The 18,216-nt window shown below is 47.7% G+C and overlaps 1 protein-coding gene across 2 annotated transcripts in view; it reads right to left on the bottom strand.

Annotated features, from left to right (window-relative positions):
• LOC126427123 (uncharacterized) overlaps positions 1-18,216 on the bottom strand; it is a 525,102-nt gene that overhangs the window by 297,516 nt on the left and 209,370 nt on the right. Inside the window, exon 2 of one of the 2 annotated variants that reach the window (XR_007576535.1) lies at positions 11,180-11,236. The exons of the other annotated variant lie outside the window; for it this stretch is intronic. The gene's annotated coding sequence lies outside the window, so the exon portion shown is untranslated. Of the gene's footprint in view, positions 1-11,179; positions 11,237-18,216 lie in introns of those variants that run through there. 2 annotated transcript variants of the gene reach the window in all.

Below are 18,216 nucleotides of genomic sequence, written 5' to 3'. Positions count from 1 at the left end.
AAAGGGAGACAGACAAGTAACAGAATGGCGGTTAAAAAACAGGAGATACAATAGTTAAAAAACATGAAGCCGTTCACACTTGACGAAACAAACAAGAAAAACCGTCGGCACTGGGCACAAGCACTGACGAGGTAGATGACACACGTGAACGAAGGAGCGTGGACGGCGAAAAACACTGAGGCACAGACACGACGGCACAGACACTAATCCGAGGGCGATGATCTCCGGCGCGCGAAAGTTCACGATGCGTGTGCGAGTCCGGGGACCTGCCAAGAGAGGAGGAGGAGGAGGAGGAGGGGGAGAGGGAAAGCGAGAGGGGTGAGCAGGGACGCCACGGGCAGGGGAAAGAGGGGGGAGGGAGGAAGGGGGAGGGGAAGCCCGGAAGAAGAGGGGTGGAGGGAGGGGATGGGGGAAAAGGAGAGAGAAGGGAAGGGAAGAGAAAGGAGGGAGGGTGCCGCAGGGAAAGGACACCAGGAGGGACGGGGGGCAGGGTCAAAGTTGATAGGAGGGGTAGATGGAGGGGACGAGGACATCATCAGGGAGAGGGAGCTGGCGGAAACCACCTTGGGAGAGGGTAAGGAGGGTGGAGAGATGGAGACCGGGTGGGACATGGGAGTACAGGCGCGGCAGCGGGCGGGGGTGGGAGAGGATCGGGGAGACGAGCGGGTGAGGAGGATCGAGTTTACGGGAGGTGTATAGGATGCGTAGCCTTTCGAGGAAGAGGAGGAGGTGGGGGAAGGGGATAAGGTCATACAGGATCCGCGTGGGGGAAGGGAGACGGATGCGATAGGCAAGGCGGAGAGCATGGCGTTCAAGGATTTGGAGGGATTTATAAAAGGAAGGGGGGGCGGAGATCCAGGCGGGATGGGCGTAACAGAGGATAGGGCGGATGAGGGACTTATAGGTGTGGAGGATGGTGGAGGGGTCCAGACCCCACGTTCGGCCGGAAAGGAGCTTGAGGAGACGGAGGCGGGAACGTGCCTTGGCTTGGATTGTCTGGAGATGGGGAGTCCAGGAGAGGCGACGGTCGAGGGTGACGCCAAGGTACTTAAGGGTGGGGGTGAGAGCGATGGGACGGCCATAAACGGTGAGATAGAAATCAAGGAGGCGGAAGGAGGGAGTGGTTTTGCCTACAATGATCGCCTGGGTTTTGGAAGGATTGACCTTGAGCAACCACTGGTTGCACCAAGCGGTGAACCGGTCAAGATGGGATTGGAGAAGGTGTTGGGAGCGTCGCAGGGTGGGGGCAAGGGCAAGGAAGGCGGTGTCATCGGCAAACTGGAGAAGGTGGACGGGGGGTGACGGCGGCGGCATGTCCGCCGTGTACAACAAGTACAGAAGGGGGGAGAGGACGGAGCCTTGGGGCACACCGGCGGAGGGGAAAAAGGTGTAGGAATCGGTGTTATGGATGGTGACATAGGAAGGACGGCGGGAGAGAAAGGAACCGATCAGACGAACGTAGTTAATGGGAAGGGCGAAGGTTTGGAGCTTGAAGAGGAGACCGGAATGCCATACGCGGTCATAGGCGCGTTCGAGGTCAAGAGAGAGGAAGATTGCGGAGCGACGGGAATTGAGATGTTCGGAAAGGAGATGAGTGAGGTGAAGGAGAAGATCGTCGGAAGAGAAGGACGGCCGAAAGCCACACTGGGTAACGGGGAGGAGACGGTGCTGGCGGAGATGCTGGTGGATGCGGCGGGTGAGGATAGATTCCAGGACCTTGCTGAAGACCGAGGTAAGGCTGATGGGACGGTAGGAGGAGACGGCGGACGGCGGTTTGCCAGGTTTGAGGAACATGAGGATACGGGAAGTTTTCCACAGGTCGGGGTAGTAACCGGTGGACAGGACTACATTGTAGAGCCTGGCCAGGGTGGAGAGAAAAGAGACAGGTGCTTCACGAAGGTGACGGTAGGTAACACGATCGTGACCAGGAGCGGTGTTGCGTTTGGTGCGGAGTGTATCGATGAGATCCTGTGTGGTGATGGGGGCATTAAGGTCCGTGTGTGGAATGTTGTCCAAGTACTGGAAACCAGGAGCGAGGGGAGGGACAGAGGTGTCAGTTCGATCGCGGATATCTGGGAAGAGGGAGTAATCGAACTGGGGATCATCAGGGATGGAAAACACATCGGACAGGTAGGAGGCAAAGTGATTGGCCTTACTAAGGGCGTCAGGGAAGGGGTGATCATCGTGGAGAAGAGGATAGTAGGGGGAGGGTTTAGTTCCGGTAAGGCGACGGAAGGCGGTCCAGAACTTGGACGAGTTTATAGGGAGGGTAGCATTTAAACGGGTGCATGTCTGTCGCCAGTCCCGGCGTTTCTTGGCCGCGAGCAAATTTCGAATGTGTCGCTGTAGTTGCCGGTGGCGTCGTAGGGTGTCCGGGTCACGCGTGCGGAGGAAGGCACGGTAGAGACGACGGGATTCACGGAGGAGGAGGACGGCCTGTGGTGGTAAGGTAGGATGGTGGGGGTGGACGGCAACAGTAGGGACGTGGGCCTCCACGGCCTCAGACAAGGTCTGCTGGAGAAAGGAGGCGGCATGGGTGACATCATCGGGACGGCGGTAGGCGAGAGGGTGGCTATCGACCTGAGTGGAGAGGGTATCCCGGTAGGCATTCCAGTTGGCACGGGAATAGTCATGGATGTACTTAGGGGGAGGGTCATGACGAGGGTCGGGGCGGGGGCGACGGCCGTCTGACACGGTGAGGAGGACAGGGAGATGGTCGCTACCAATAGGCTCCAGGACATCCACCGTAATGCGACCAAGGAGGTTGGGGGAGGAGAGGATAACATCGGGAGTGGAGTTGGATTCGGGACGGGTGTGCTGGGGGATGGGGATGAGGTCGCCTTGAAGGGAGGAGAGGAACCGATGCCACCGCCGTAACTGGGCAGCGGAGCGACTATGGATGTTGAGGTCGGCGGCGATCACATAGGAGGAGAAGGTACGGTCGATGTGGGAGAGGAAGTCGAAAGGAAGAGGGGCGTTGGGGCGGACATAGATGGTGGCACAGGTAATGGTAAGGCCGGGGAAGAAGAGACTAAGGATCAGGTGTTCGGTGGGGTCGGGAAGGAGAGGCTGGAGCCGAACGGGGATCTGGCGGTGGTGGCCAATGGCAACTCCGCCACGCGCAACTGGGAGGGGATTATCGGAGCGGTGGAGGAGATAGGGGGAGGTGTGGATGGAGTGGTGGGGTTGGAGGAAGGTTTCATTAAGGAGGAAGGCATCCACACGGTGGGTAGCAAGGGTGTGCAGGAAGAGGTTCTTGTTGGCGGGAAGGGAGCGGATATTGTTGAAAAGGATACGATGCTGTCGCGCCATTGGAAGGACTTAGACGAGGGTGTCAAGGCGGGAGAAGGTGAAATGGGCCTGGTTATTGGAAAAGGTGGCGTACATTTTAAGGTGGAATATGGAACGGGCGGCGAGGGAGATCTGTTGTAAGGTGTGGGGGCGCTGAAAGGGATGGACGTTTTGGAGGACAATGGTGAGGAACCTGATGATGTCCTCAGCAGTGGGGGGGGGACGAAGGGAATTGCCAGGAGGGGTGGGGGCGTCCAGGGGACGGACAGGGACGGTGAGTTCAGGAGTGGTAGGAGGAGGTCGGGCTTTACATTTTTGGGAGTAGGTGGGGTGGGGGAGGCTGCAGGTATTACAGGAGGGAGGGGATTGGAGGTTGGGGCACTGCCGGAGGAAGTGCGCTTGCCGACAATGCGGGCAGGTGGGGGCCTCGCGGCACTCGGCTGTTGGATGTGCATTGTAGCGCAGACATCTCTGGCAGCGCAGGGATTGAGGGGGGGAGCGGGAGGGGTCGACTTTGAACCGCTGATTGAAGAGGAGGGCACCCTCCTTCAGGAGACGGTCAATGGAGGGGGCGTCCTCAGAGAAAACCCGCATAAGGCGGGTGGGGCCGGTCGCGTTGAAAATGCGGCGGACTGCCCGCACCTCCAGGGTGGGATGGGCCTTCAGCTCCGCCAGCACCTCCTCCTCCGTGATCGACGGGCTAAGCCGAGTGATCACGGCGGTGAGGGTCGGCGGGCGACGCGGGGGTTGGGGTTGGCGGGTAGGAGATGGGGAGGGAGCAGGGGTGAGGGTGGCGTGAGGACCAAAACGGGTGATGGGGAGGCGGGAGAGGATGTCAGTATGGAGGGTGGGGCTGGGGGAGGAGATAAGAACAGAATCCCGTCTGGGAGTAAGGAGAGATATGGGGGCGCCAGGGAAATGTTGGCGGAGGAGGAGGGAGAGATTCCGGGCCTCGAGGAAGGAAGGATCGGGATGGGACAGGAGATATTTGTAGAGACCGGGTGGGGAGGAGGAGGAGGAGGGAGCGGGGCCTGGTGGGGAGACGTCCATGGCATTTTGGGGTGGGGATGGGGGGCGGGGTGGAGCCTTTTTAGGAGCAGAGGAAGTGGAGGCGCCACTAGGGCGTTTGACAGCGGCAGATGGGCGGGTGGTGACATGAGGGACGGGAACGATGGGGAGGTGGCGGGAAGGGACAGGTCCCGGCACGGACGCAGCAGTCGGCGCCGGAGAGAGTGACTGTGACGGTGCAGGCGAATGTGGCAGTGATGGTGATGGTGACGATGACGGTGGTGGCGGTGATGGCGATGGCGACGGCGACGGGGAGAGCTGGGCGTGGGCAGTGGCCCGACGGGCCACCACCCTAGCCGGAGCTGCAGTGACAGGCTGGGGGAGTGGGGGGAAAGGATCAGAACGAGAGGAAGAGGCGGGAGAGGGGGCGACAAAGAGCGAGGGCGAAGGGATAGAGAGGAGGGGAGGGATGGAAGGAGGGGGGTGGGACTGGGCACACCAAGTGATAGTGGTGGTGGCGGCGGAAGGGGACGTATACACGATGGCGGTGGTGGTAGTAGTGACGGTGGTGGTGGGGGCGGACATGACGACAAGAAGAAGAAAGAAAAACACAGCACTAAAGGGACAGGACACACACTGGGAGACGACGGACGGCGACGGCGACGGCGACGGCGACGGCGACGGCGACGGCGAGAGGCAGGGACGCTGCTGCCGCGGACTGGGCCGGGGCGGCGGCGGCGGCGGCGGCTGCTGCTGCTGCTGCTGCTGCTGCTGCTGGCAGGACTGCTGCTGGCTGGACTGCTGCTGGCAGGACTGCTGCTGGCTGGACTGCTGCTGGCACCGGAGGGCTGGCTGGCTTGCTGGCTGGCTGGCTGGCTGGCTGGCTGGCTGGCTGCGGGACCACCGCTGCAGGCCGGGACCGGGAACTGCTGCTGGCTGGCTGGCTGGCTGGCTGGCTGGCTGGCACCTGTAAACCCTAGCACTTCGATTAGCGCGAAAACGGCACTATCGAAGGGCGGTAACCTTTCGGTGTACCGCCGGAGATGTGGATCCCCTTCTGTAGGTCTCAGTATAAAACCATGTGAGGAGCTACAATAACGAGAGAACAGCGTGCTGCCTGGACGGAATTTGCCAAAGAATAACATTCTGTAAATTTCAGCTCAGCTCTGCGTATGCACGTGGGACCGCCGGCGACTGCTTAAACGAACCTAACCTTACGTCACCAGTGCAACTCGTTTTCGGCCAATCACGAACTGTAGACGGCGATAAGAGACGGGGCTAAAAGGATCGCCAAGTTATCTGAAGCAGCGTCTTGACCTGCCATCTGTTGGCAACGCCGAGAACCACCGCAGTTTGCTGACGCTGCATATTTTACCTCCCATTCACAAGGTTAGCACGAAAACTTTGGAAGTAACATACATGTTTCCACGTATATCAATTTCTTATTTGCAGTTTGCTAGAAAAATAGCAATAAGCGCCCACTTCTTTTTATTATCTGTGAAAAATATACTTCATACCCATAAAGTCTCTTAGCAAGGTGTTATTTAAATATGGCAACTACGGACACCATCGATAGTGTGTTATGTATTCGCAGTCATTTTTGGAGGGCTCAGATAACATGTTATGAGCCTCTTTACGAAACGCGGAAGTGCATCTCACGTACGTTTCCGGGTTTCATGTTCGCATCGCGGATGAACATGAGATACAGCTCTGGAACTGTTATATTTCCAGTTTTCATTTCGGGCGCCTGCACCAGAAGGCAGAAACTTCCTAGGTCGATCTATCATCCAGATGCTGGCATGCAGACTGTCATTTAAAGATCACTTGCTGAAAGTCAAAGCTGGTAGCATTTTCAAACTTCGCCTTTCGAACAATCAGGAAAATTACTTTTCGAAAGCCTTTAGCATGTGTGTTCACAGTAAAGCAGCCCAGATTACTTTTATTTTCCTGTTTTTTTTTCTTCTCTGCCCAATCCGCAACTTTTGTCGATTTCTTCATTGTATTTTATTAGTTTTTTGTATCGAATTTCAAGAATACTTTCAGACATGGTGTTTGAGGTCCTTAACTCGACTGTCCTCCAGGTTTATGTGGACTAGATGTAAACATCACAATGCCGTCAGCCACGTAAAAATTCTTCCCACGTTTTTTCTCACACAGTGAAACCCTCGAATTATGACGGAAAGTGCTGCTTAAATGCCAAGAATATCTGCTATCGTACCAGCTGGGTCGGGATTCGTTCCAGTATTGAAATGACAATTTTTTCTTTCGCCTATGGCGTCAGTTTGTTCGTTGCACTCACGTTGGAAGTCCAGGCAAGCAGAAGACGGCAGGAGGTGTAATGGGGGGAGATTCTGGACATGAGTTTGCTGTGGTACTGAGTTATCAATGACACCTTTTCGACTAAGCAGCGACTAACAGACACTCACCTCAGTCAGACGAACGAATGCAGCCAGTGTGTAGATGCGGTCACCAGAGACCACCGTATAGCGTGCCGCTACGTGTGGAGAGTATGGGAGTTATGCCGATTGATGGTGGAGACTGCTCCTTCCAGTGTGACACCGATGTGCATTCTCTTTCCTGACTTCAAACTGCACCCAAGAACAAAGTGCAACGCCGCGGCCTGGCTACTGGGACACACCGCCTACGCCACTTTTGAGTTACAACAGAGCGACGCCATGCAGCACATGGCCTTCCTGTCGGAATGTCATCAACGATTGCACCGTTCACCAAAGTACAGCGAACATTGTGCCAACCCTTTATCAATTGCGTTACTGTATGGCTATCAGAGGATGTTTCAGTTACATTGAATGCTTTCGCTAGAAGTATCCCTTTTATTTCTCTTTTCTCGTTAGAGTTTTCCATTTTCTCTTACTTTCTTACATGATACACTTATTTCAATTTTTGTTTAAATTTCACAACTCATACTGCTTTTTTAGAATTGTTACCAAAAAGCGCTCTGTGAATAACTTGTCACACATTTCAATTGTTTTTTAGTTCGGTTTTCTTTAAAGGATTTAGATTATGTAAAATATTGACCTGCTATTCAAAATTACCTTTTTCTGTTCATATATTGTTGTAATGATGTTATGTTCTCAAATAAATTTAAAAAAAAACGCCCGTCCCTCGGGCGCATAATTTTTGGAAGTCGGGATTGCGCTCGCGCTAACCTGACGAACTTAAAAAGAAACCAGCCAGCGGGAAGTAGTGTACAGGGGTGACGTGAGATAGCAGCAGCTGCCGGGAGTGTAGCCGTAGTTCTAATTGCCACCCACAGATGGCAGGCGTGAGTTGCAGAGCATGATTCCTTGTATAGGGAAAGTATGGTCACCCAGCCAGTGGGCGCCACTTTAATCCCACTGCGCCGCTGGTGATAGATTTGCTGTTGCAGTATATTTAGCCATGTTTATTAAAGAAGTGCACTCAGCTGTCTAATACACCGCTAAAACTGATCAGTGGCTTCAAACAGAACATGTCGGATATTTTGCAACAAAACAACAAATTTATAGCGAAATAAGTCGAAAAGCATTTGTTGCGGGGAGCATAACAGTTTTTTGCCTGCTATTCTTATTAATAGTGGAAGTATATTTCGCAGTTCTTGATGCGGTATCGAGTTTGAACTTCTGCTTCCGTAATTAGCGTGAAATTGGACCTATCCAATAGTCAGTAGGGCATAAGGGAACCAATATTAGGCCGCAAGTGCAGGGAAAAATCAGTCGCTGATGTAAAGCTCTATATCGACTTATTTCTTGTTTCTGCTATGAAATGAAAGCATTGCCTTTACATGTATATGCACGGTACCTCAGTAAACAGAATTGATAAACGTGCCTATATGATTACGCATGCTTTATAGTTTTGTCAGGTCTATTCCACAAATTTTTTTCTGCAAATTCATGGCATTAGGATAATGATTACTGAAGTACAAGAAAATACAATATGTTTAAAATGTGTTCAAATGAAACTAGTCCTATGATCAAAGTAGGCTGTACGAGACAGTAACAACTATTCGTATTAATGTAGGTACTATATATTCTTGGCCAGGTTGCACAAGAAATAGACGTCTCCCGGTAACAATGTTTACTGAATGTAAGGTCGTAGGTTCGGTACTTGCATTGTGCATAAAGGTATTCTTTTTTTACATTATATTGTATTGAACGAAGTACGATTTTATTATGAGCATCCGAAATGTATGTTTAAACTATACTCTAAGATTTCTATTTTGTAATTAAATTACTATTAAACCATCCCATTAGCTCTTCTCATTTTTCTTTGATGTTCAAATGCATGGCAAACTAGGTAACAGAAATGTATAAAAAGATGAAAGGCCAGAAATGGATAAAATTAACTGAGTGTGTAAGGAGAGTTCCTGCAACCTTCCCCGCCACAACCAACATAAACCCAAAAATAAGAAAATGTATAAGAACTCATGCTGCAGTAGCCAGACATTGAAATTAAAATAATCAGCCTGGAGATGCTCCTGGAAGTAGCACGAAATTAGCTGAATTAGGTGTAAACAGCAGTCTCACAGGGAACTTATAAACATCATTTCTGTCACTACCAATAAAGGAACGTGGTTCTAGGTTTGCTGATAGATTTGTTCATTAAATTTACATTTATTTTTGAATACAACTTTCAAATAATTGATATATCGTTACACTGTATGAAGGTAAATCACATGCTGGAGAATTCACTGCAGCAGAGATGAGGCAATTACATCTCATTTAAAATAAGTTGCAATTGCAGGACCAAGAAAGGAAAAATGAAATATGTTTTGGCTTGAATGCTAAGATGGACTTTTGTACTGCAAAGACAGTCTATTAATAAAAGGATGAATCTTCCCCAATACCTTTTAACAGAAAGGAGCATGGTCCATAATAGCAGTGAACATCTATGCTCAATATCTGAAAATGTTCGAGGGAATGTATTTACTATATGGTATTACTGAAAGTGTTGTTCTACTTTGAAGACAATGTGTGCACTATTAATCGTAATATGTGTTATTAAAAATCTCCTGAAGAAATGTGTTATTTTTAGATTTATATTGCCTTAACTAGACACTGTGTAGAAACAGGTCTATCTAAATATCTTTAATCTTCAAAGTAAAGCTGCGTTATTGAACTAGAACAATTTGTATAGGCTTCTTATTAACCACTGACTTACTTTTGGAATGGCTTAAAATTTCCCAGATAATTTTATATGGGTAAAATAATGTGTTTTCCACGACTGACCTAAACTTCGCCAGAATGGCAGTGTAACTTTATCAGTATAAGTTTTAAAATATCACAGTAAAAGGTCAATTTGTCTGTATTTTTACCATCAAAACCAATCAGTACCTTTAACTACATGGGTTGCAACAAGTAACATTTTGCGGGCAGTATTTTCAAAAAATGGTTTAAAGTGGTGCAAAGTTACCCGAGTCAACTGCATTTCCATTCACATATTCATGGTTTTCAACATAAATTTCTAGATTATGAAGACAAATAAAAATAGGTTACAATACAAAATGCGCATGGCATTTACTTTAAATGACATTCAAATTTTACCATGTTTAGAAACAAGTGTTCTTCATAACGTACTCTCCAACAGATTTTGCATATGTGCTATTTCATTCTGAGCTAGGAAAGAGTACAGAGTGCAAGCTAGTGTTCTTTCTGGAAGAAGGTATACTTTTTTCCTCTCTACAATATTACATGAAATGTAGTTCCATCATATGTATAAGAAGCTATTAAAATTCAGAGAAAAAATAAAAGAAATCAAATGAATCACAAGGAAGAAACAAAGGTAGTGGCAAAGCAAAAAGTCAAATATGTACACAGGTTTAAGGACAAAGTTTTTATTTATATTGCATCATTCCAAACCCTTGACAGGGAAATAGTCTACTTGCAAAATGTAACAAATATTACACGAGATAATAAGAACATTCCAAACTCAGAGAAAGAAACATGGAACAAAAATAGAAATCACTGTAAATTAAACACAAATGAGATCATCTGAAGAGAACATGTTAACGACATTTTGTGCCAAAGTGTTAATGACAACCAAAAGATGTTTGAAGGTCAGTTTTTCAAATCATTTATAAAAAAGTGATTTTGGATGTCACAGTTTCTGCACTAATTTTCTCGTGTCCGTACTTCTACTACCTTGAGTCACTACACGCTGATATTTTTTATTCCCCTCCCTTAGAAGCAGATGAACTCTTGTTGCCAAGAAACTGTGAATTATTTTCTCCTGTACACTGTGGCAGACTGGGAAAATACTTTCTCCTTCACTGATGCAACCACTGAAGTGGCTATATCAGAGAGCAACAATCCACATAAGAGTAATATCTTCTTGTTGCTTCTCAAATACATCTCTGCCATTTGAAATACACAGACAACCTCACTTGTTGGCTCAATAAGTTAGGTCTCTGTAAAGGACTTTAGATGAAAAAGCATGTTCACAGACATACAGACAATTTCTCTAGATGCAGTTGGGCCCTCCTCACAAAACTTTCAAAGTGCATGATGCTTCATATCTTGCCTAAAAGTGTTACTTCATAAATAGTGTAGAGACTCGTGCTCATAATCACACACCATATTACAAAGTGGCTCATCAACTACCCCAGCACACTTATCCTCATCTTCACTTACAGATTCACCCACTAATTCTTCCAGGAAACTACTGTCCTAAGTCTCATTATTATCAGTCACAGTAGTAAAGAACTGAGGACAAGTAATTACCCTCAGTGCTGATCTCAATTCTCGTGGTGTTGGTGCTGGATTTTTGAAGTGGCCCATTGAAAACAGATTTTCTAAGGCATCTTGTGTAAATCTACTTATTAGCAAAAATTTAAATTTCTTCTCATTCAGCAATGGTTTTTTTTGTGGGGTTTTAGGGAGCTCAACTACTAAGGTCATTAGCGTCCAATCACAAATGTAAGTGCACATATAATCTGGTAAAACTCAAGGGGTTGGGGAGGGGGGGGACACCAGAAAGTTCTTACAAGGATGCAGATAAAATAATTAAAAGGGTTAGATGTCTTTGCACAAGTCCGTCAAAGTAATAAAACGAAGAACACGAGCAGCTGCTCAAGCGTCGTCAGCTAAAATTTCCTGTAAGGTAGACGGCAGAGACAGAACAACATGAGATTGATTAAAACGGGGACGCGACAATAAAACATGGCGCACTGTCAATGCATGACCACAAGGGCACTGCAGGGCTGGGTCACTGGAGAGCAGGTAGTGGTGGCTAAACCAGCAATGCCCAATTCGCAACCTGGCCAAAATGACCTCCTCTTACTGAGATGGTTGGGAGGAGGTTGTCCAAGCAGTTGGGAATGGTTTTATGACCCGGAGCTTATTTCCTTGAAGTGACGACCAAGTATCCCGCCATAATGACACAAACCTCTTACAAACAACCCCACTAATATCAGACGATGGGCACAAAGTGAGGCTGGCCGAGGCAGGACGACTGCAGCTTTGGCTGCAACATCAGCAGCCTCATTCCCAGGCACTCCTACATGGCCTGGAACCCACATAAAGCTAACAGGACAGCCATGGGACTGAGATATATGGATGGTGGAAGGAATGCTTTATATCGCCAAAAGTTGATGCATACTGTCTTCTCTTCAGAGAACCGGAAGCCATTAGCCACACTCCATGAGTATAGGCTGAAGGCAGCGCTCCAGGAGGCATGTTCTCTGGGCACTGCAGTAGATCGCGAAGTCATCGACGAAAAGAGAGCCAGAGACGTTATATGGCATGCTATTCATAATTGGATTGATCGCTATGGCAAAAAGGGCTACGCTCAAAACGGAGCCCTGAGGCACTCCATTCTCCTGGAGGAAGATGTCAGACAATACGGAACCCACACGTATCCTAAACATTCGATCTGTTAAAAATGGATCAATAAAAAGGGGCAGGCGACCGCGTAGGCCCCACCTGAGCGTAGTGCGGAGGATACCTCCTCTGCAACAGGTATTGTAAGCCTTCTCCAAATCGAAGAACACAATTACCATTTGGCGCTTTCGCAAAAAGTTGTTCATGATGAACGTCGACAAGGTCACAAGGTGGTCAATAGCAAGAGCGGCGTCAAAGAAAGCTGCATTGAACATTGGTAAGTAGCCGTCAAGATTCAAGAATCCAAACCAACCGAGCGTTAACCATGCGCTCCATCACCTTACAGACACAGCTTGTAAGGGAAATGGGGCGGTAACTAGAAGGAAGGTGTCTATCCTTCCTGGGTTTGGGTATGGGAACAACGGGATGGGATGGTAATAGACATCGTCCCAAACGAGCAACATGACCCCACTATGAGCTGGAATACCATCCACAGGGGTTAGGTCAAATCGCTCGGAGATATAATGGGTAAAAGCAATCGGTCAGTTGGGTGTAACCTTGTTTCCTGGAGACCAATGATGAGCAGACAGTGCAGGTGGAGGAGCAGTTGTAATTCTTCCAGATTAGATCGAATACCTCTTATGTTCCAATGTAACAGAGCCATCGCGAATCAGAGAAAGGGGTAACGAAACAGGTGAAGAGCTGGTCACCTCGACGGCCGCGGAGGGCCAGGTTTTGAGGGAACATCGCTACAACTTTCGGGAGGCGGATCCTGTTCCATCGAGTTGTCGCCAGCTGCGGCCACATTCCTCATTTCTGGGTTGCACAGGAGGGGCAGCATCGTCCGCCAACGACAGGCCAGCTAAGCGCCTGGCAGCAGAGCGTCCCGGCGAAACTGAGGATGGCCGGGAGCAGTGACTGTCGGATGGAGCATCAAACAAAACTTGCCGGGGTGGAGAGGGGGATAAAGACTTCTTCTTTGAGGCCTTCTTGGAAGACCGATGAGTAACAGGGATGGTGGGCTGTGGGGGCTGGACCCGAAGAAAGTCCTCACGCTCGCGGTCCTTTTTTGAACGCCGGACCTCAGAATCTGGGGTCCGTAACGTTTCCCTGATGGACGCCTGAGAAGAGGATCATTTCTCAGGCGGCAAAGGAGGAGGAAGGGTGGCCCCTGGGGCAGAGGGGGCAGGGGCCGCGAGGGAGGAGGATTTGGAAGGGAGGGATTTGGGAGGCGGAGGCATAGACCCCGGATGGGGTGAGGAGGTGGAGGGGGGACAGGATAGAGGTGAGGATACTGCAGAAGCAGTGGACACGACCGAAGCAAACGACGTTGTCAACATCACGGGATGGAGGCAGTCATATTTCTTCCTGGCCTCAGAATAAGACAGACGGTCCAAGGTTTTCAATTCTTGTATCTTCTTCCCCTTTTGATATGCGATGTAGCCAAAAGATCTAGGCGAGTGGAGGCCAGGACAATTGACGCACCGAGGTGGTGGGGTGCACGTACGTTCCTCACGAAGAGGACGACCACAATCGCCACAAAGGGGCTCAGCTTCACACCGTGACGACATGTGCCTGAAGTGCAAACATCAAGATCATTGCATAGGAGGCGGGACGTTAGGGCGCACGTCGCACCGGTAGCACATCACCTTTACCTTCTCTGGGAGAACATCTCCCTTGAAGGCGAGGATAAATGCCCCAGTGTCGACGCGATGATCTTTGGGGCCGCACTGGACTCACCGGACGAAATGCATTATAGGGCGCTCCTGGTTGGCCCTGAGCTGCTCATCAGATTGCAGCAGGAGGTCCTGATGGAAAATAATCCCCTGCGTCATATTGAGCGCCAGATGTGGGACAATGGACACTGGGATGTCCCCTAGTCGGTCGCATGCCTGGAGCGCCACCGACTGTGTAGCGGAGGTGGTCTTTATGAGAATGGACCCGGAAAGCATTTTACTAAGAGCCTCGATTTCTCTGAAGATATCCTCGATATGCTGTACAAACAACATGGGCTTGGAGGTGGCGCACGTCCCCCCCATCGGTCCGAGAACAGACTAAATAGCGGGGGAAGTATTTCGCCCCAAGCCGTCGGGCCTATTCTTCCTCCCAGGGAGTGGCCACGGGGGGAAAGGCTGAAATACCAGAACCAGAGACAGAGACAGAACCTTTCCTCTTAGAAGACGCGGCCACAGAGCGACCTGATGCATGTTGATGTTTCATCTGCAAAACGTCTGCCCCGATACCACCCACTCCGACCAGGGGCTCTCCCGACGAGTGCCACCCAGCCTCAGCAAGGGCCACCTGGCAAGATGACCGTTGCCGGGAATCCTGATGCCCCAGGTAGACGGGCATCTACTCCTTGGCTTACATGGAGAGGGTGCAGCTCAGGTATCGGCAGTACGATCCCTGTGTTGTCAGGGGGCAACAACCTAAAGGGTACATGATGACCCCACCACAATGGGCTGGCTACTGTGCTGGATTTTGGGTGGCATGTAAAGTCCATCATGATCGTAGGTGCAGATGGGGACGGACTATGGGTGTAACTTGTGCAACCCACCAGGTGTTTAGGGCCAAATTGATGAACAGTGGGTGCAGTTACGACGTCGTTACAATGATGACTGCCAAGGTCTTACTGCACTGAGGACCGGTGATACAACACATAAGGTGTCCTTCCCCAAAAGGCTCATACTTCTGTACAATTTTTAAAATGGAGGTCAAACCCCAATGGCGACCATCACATTGAAGGTTGAAATGGTTGAAACTCCTTTTACTCACCTCTTACGACAGGCAGGAATACCTCGGGCCTATTCTTACCCCAGACCTACAGGGGGTATTCAGGAATGTGTCCTGCAATTCCAAAATACCTGCTGTTGTCAAAACTACACCAGACTGAACTGGTTTCCAGGCACCCTTCAGGACAATTTTCAAGTTTTGAAATTAACACAGAGTGTCCTCAAGATTACAGAGAGCCTCGCCGTATATTTGTATATCTGTTCTAGATGTCATGAGGCAAGATCACTTATGAATGTGCTTTAGAAACCATGCTGTGGCTAAAACTTTTTTCTGCAGTTTCACTGTCTTGAACATGTACTCAATGGCTGCTGCAGTCTTTCAGTTAATTAGGGCAGTAGCTAAGCCAACTTTCAATTTAACATAATGGTTTGGCATCAAACACACTCGCACAGTTGTGCTCGTTTAAGGCTTAAACTGTTATCTATCTCATGCAACTGTTTTACACAATTTATATGTACCTCATTACAAGGTAGATCATGTTCCTCAACAACAGTTGGTGAAAGGTAGACTGATTGCCCATTGACTAAGTGGTTTCTCATAATTCTCAAAATGGTGGTGTACCTGCAATGAAAATAAGATTCCTCATCATCACAAGGATACTGGCAGAAATTGAATAATTCTGAAAACCAGCCACAACAATTCCAAATTCTCGCCATAAAACTCGATTTTGCCATCCCGTATCTGACACAACATAGTGAACATTGATACCAAGTGCCTAAGATTCTCTAATAATGCTTATTATGATGTCTTTGGCATGAAAACTGGAAAAAGATGGCCCTGTATAATGGTAACCTGTTGTTTGTTTCCATCTTGAGGTAATACCACCCAGCATAACAACTAATGCATGAGAAGCTATAGTTGTTGCAAGGGCAAGATTTGATGGAGGTGTTGTATCATTACCAATAGTGCAGCCTATGCTTCAATCACATTCCAATGATGGAGTGATACTAACCTCATCCATAGTGAGAACAGCATGTTTTTCCTATGGTAACATGAGGTCAAGCTTGACTTTCAGGAAACTCACAAGCTCCCTCAGCACACCAGGTCTAAATTTTATGTTCTGTAGCAAACATATTGGGGTTCTGTCTGAAGGAAATGGTAATTTATTTTCCAGCAGGACTTTGTACCCCATACCACCACAAGATAGTCTAATTTTTAGCCCTGGCTGCAGTGTTCCCACTGCATGTCCCCTTTGTTCATACTGCAAACTGATCTGCACTGAATAAACCATGCAGACTGGGAATTAGGTTGTCTTTTCCTAAATACACTCTCCTCTCCCGTTCTGAGAGAGGTTGAGTTTTCTCTTTAACTCTTCAATTCCAGTCTGAAGCTGTTGGACTAGGTTCTTCAGGGTGGTGACTTCATCTTCAGTTGTGTCCAAGTTCTCTGCAGGACTGATGTCATTGGTCCCATTTGAAGGCTCTCCAACCTCTGGAACACAAAGTCGCAATATTACAATCTTCAAAAATAAAAAGCATTTAATACTGTAATATGTTTTTAAGTAGCCTGTAATTGTTTCTCAGTAGGCTGTGGTATGTAATTTGAAGATACATAAGATGCCAAAATCTTAGTTTCAAAGGACAAGTAAATCTACGACAATCTGAGTGGTAATATTCCAAGTATGCTCTTAACACTATGAAATGGTAAAGTAATGCCATATCCTAAAGTGAAATTGTAGGTGAACAATTATATTTGCTCTTTGCTAGGCACCACGGACATCTGACAGCAATAGAATGTAAAAGAGCTTCACTTACAACACTTCAATATTTACGGAGCATGTGAGGCCTGAATGCTTAAATTACAAGAGCTGTGAGGCCAGTGTTACTTCCTGATGTGGGTTGTAGTGGTATTACAGTTACGTGCAAGTAATTATTATTTACATGAAAGATTAAATAATCAGAAACAAACCAAACCACAACATTAGACACCTTAGCACCTGTTGTGCCACTTATTGCCAACAAATGCAAAGCTCTGTGCACAGAGTTTTAGAAACATATATGGTTTGGAAAAGCCACAGGCTTTGAAGTAAAATTTAGACAGCTGTGGTAACAAATCAAAGCATCGATTTCCTCACTGTTTAACTGTAAAATATTATGGTATATACAGTGTCCAATGGCAAGCAGTAGAAACGATATAGCAGAAGGGCATGAGAAAAGACATTACTGTTTATTTCATCAGATAACAATACAAGTGGGCTGTGTATGTAAGAGATGTGGTCTCGTTCGCTAAATTAACTTGTGGCAAAGTATTTTGTCCCACCAACAGACCCATGACATGTCAGTTTGAAAAATATACAGCTGTTATAAATGAAATGTTCGAGTCTGCTTCTGTACACAACTGAGTATTAGAATGAGAATACGAAATATAATTTCTAAAGAAGAAACCCTAACCTACATATTTAGTACTACTTTTAAAAAGTATATGCTTATTTTACTCGGATGACAAACTATTTCCTGCAACAAATACTATGATACGAGGAAGACTACTGTACTGTCTGCAAGCATAATGCTGTGAAGGGATGTTTTGTGTGTCCTACTGATCAAAACAACAAATGTGAACTGTTAGCAGCCACACAACATTTGCAGAGTGTCATAATTAAGGACCAAGTGACAGCATAACGTATGTAAAAATACTGAAGCAGTGAACATTGTTTTCCAGTTATCTGCATCCTCAGTATGTTTCTCTAAGAGGTCAAGAGGTTTCCTCTCAGCATGAGCTTTGCATACCACTGGTGGCTTACAACCACCAAAAATGGTTGGCACAGCATTCGGTTTACGTTTTACGTTTTACCGCTCCACCAGTTCTGTTGGTTTCAAATTGCTCTGGAGTAAAGTTATTCTGTTAAACAGAAACAGTACTATCAGCCAATTTTGTTACAAACTTTGTTATTTAAGTGATATAAAATTTTCGAAACTATACATTATAACTAATTTTATAATATAAAATATGTGAATCTGCAATATCAATAGGACTCAGCACATGTTACTCACAACTACATCCAGTACAAGAAGCTCAGACACCTATGAATTAGGTATAGTAGCTATATATAAACAATATAGCACTCGGCATCTACCTGCAAACTAACTAAAAAAAATTCATTTTACATAACTAACATCTTTTAGGTAGTGTATCTCCAGTACGTTTAGGTTTCCTGTGTAACAACAAATATTGTGTGATGCACGTAGTCTAGACCTACCTACACGGTGTGATCAGAAGTATCCAGACATGGCCAAAAATATACGTTTTTCATATTAGGCGCATTGTGCTGCCACCTACTGCCAGGTACTCCATATCAGCGACCTCAGTAGTC

This window comes from Schistocerca serialis, chromosome 11, assembly GCF_023864345.2.
Source record: "Schistocerca serialis cubense isolate TAMUIC-IGC-003099 chromosome 11, iqSchSeri2.2, whole genome shotgun sequence".
Lineage (NCBI taxonomy): Eukaryota > Metazoa > Arthropoda > Insecta > Orthoptera > Acrididae > Schistocerca > Schistocerca serialis.
Note: the sequence above shows the minus strand (reverse complement) of the source record. Positions and strands in the feature narration are given on the sequence as shown.